The sequence below is a fragment of the Morone saxatilis genome, unplaced genomic scaffold (assembly GCF_004916995.1).
Source record: "Morone saxatilis isolate NCDOM2014 unplaced genomic scaffold, NCSU_SB_2.0 Contig20, whole genome shotgun sequence".
Classification (NCBI taxonomy): Eukaryota; Metazoa; Chordata; class Actinopteri; family Moronidae; genus Morone; species Morone saxatilis.
This window is the reverse complement of record NW_023339763.1, coordinates 15243949-15245633: the sequence shown is the minus strand read 5'-3', so window position 1 is coordinate 15245633 and position 1685 is coordinate 15243949. Positions and strand designations below refer to the sequence as shown.

At 37.2% G+C, this 1685-nt stretch overlaps 1 protein-coding gene across 1 annotated transcript in view; it reads left to right on the top strand.

The window, feature by feature from the left end:
• Positions 1-1685, top strand: part of LOC118332064 (neuronal migration protein doublecortin-like) — a gene marked incomplete in the record, with an annotated part of 26731 nt that overhangs the window by 20032 nt on the left and 5014 nt on the right.

Sequence of the window (1685 nt, the reverse complement as noted above, 5' to 3'; positions counted from 1 at the left end):
AGAGCCTGACAGTACAAACAGAGGGGAAGATGCAGAGGGAGGGGAAGCAGTGTCTGGAGTCTGTCTACCCTGATTAATACAGTGACCCAGAATAATGCGTACATCTCTATATGATTTATATAAACCCTCACTGCTATACATTTACATGAATTCACAAGCAACAGATATTGCTCTTGAATAGTAAACCCAGGAACATAAAGATGGTCATCAAACTATTTACAGTTTGGGCTGAGAATTGTTTACATTTTTTAATACCATTGCCAATAAGATAGCTTTATTTCCATACTGACACCAATATTATATATTTTTAAATAGCTTACTTATAAGGGTAATGATCTTTCTACAAACCTTCCTTTTTCATTTAACAAAAGAAGCAAAAAGCCAGTGTAAAATTGGCTTTCTATATCTGATATATCTGGTAGTAAACACAAATATGAATCTGACCAGAAGTCCAATGCCACCTTTTGACACTTGACGGTGTTCGTTGCTCAGTGCCACGGATGCATTTGTCCGTAGTGAAGTCTGACTTACAATAATGTTGCACAGTGAAGTGAAATCTAGAGCCCTTCAACCTGCTGCTGATTGTCATGTTTCAGCAGATTTAACACAAACCAAAGTGCATCAATTAAATCCATTCTAGTCGTCACATCTGTGCATAATTATAACAGCCTGTGTGAGTTTCTTGTTAGAAGAGACATGGTGATATTCTGCAGAGAACAAACCTTATCCATGTTGTATTTTATGCTTTTCTACTTTATTCCTACTCATTTTAATCTCCCTATCATGCTCATGCTGCAGACACAAACAAAGCTGGGTGTGTTTCCATGCATTGTTTGTTGTCAGAACCCAAAATATTAGTTATTTAATTATTAGTTATTATAAGGAGTGTGGTCTAGACTTGCTCTAATGCTTTATTTTTGAGAGAAGTGTCTTGAGAATAACTTCTGTTGTGATTTGGGCGCTATACAAATTCAATCGGGCACTTTCTGAATTGCCGTTCAGAAAAATTGATTTTGGTTGCAAACGTAGCTTCAGGATCACAAGCGGCTACCTCGCTGCTCATCAAGAACTACATACTGTTTTTCTTAAGCACTGAGTTGTGAATATATATTTTCATTTATCAAATTGTATTAATTTTACATAAGGATAGCACAGTGTGAGAATATATTTATTTGAAAGGTCAGTTAATCCAAATTGCAACAAAAGACCAAAACATATATTTTAATGAGATGCCCAAACATGCTAAAATTCTGGGCCGACACCGGAATGTTTAGAAATAACAATTTGGCCGATCATCCCCAAAGCCAATTGTTTTTTTGTTGTTGTTGTTGTTGTGTGTTTTGTTGTTGTTTAATTCATTCATGCTTTTGTGCCAGGGAACAAAATGGAAATCTTACAAAGATATAGCAATCTCCTGCCTGTCGCAGCCAAGTCTATTTCCTCTTCTCATCCGAACATGTGGGATGCAGAGAACAGGGCCCCTCCACTGTCAAGTGCCGAAAATGGAAATTATTATTTCTTCCACTATCCAACAATCATAAATTTGGTGAATGCCAACCACGTCGGAGTCGATGCCCAGCCAATACCAATGTTCAGCCAATAAATTCGGTGCACCCTAATTTTGCAACTTTCCCCTAGTGTTATGTAGCCGTGTGGTATCTTAAGGTATCTCAGTTTGTAGTGAT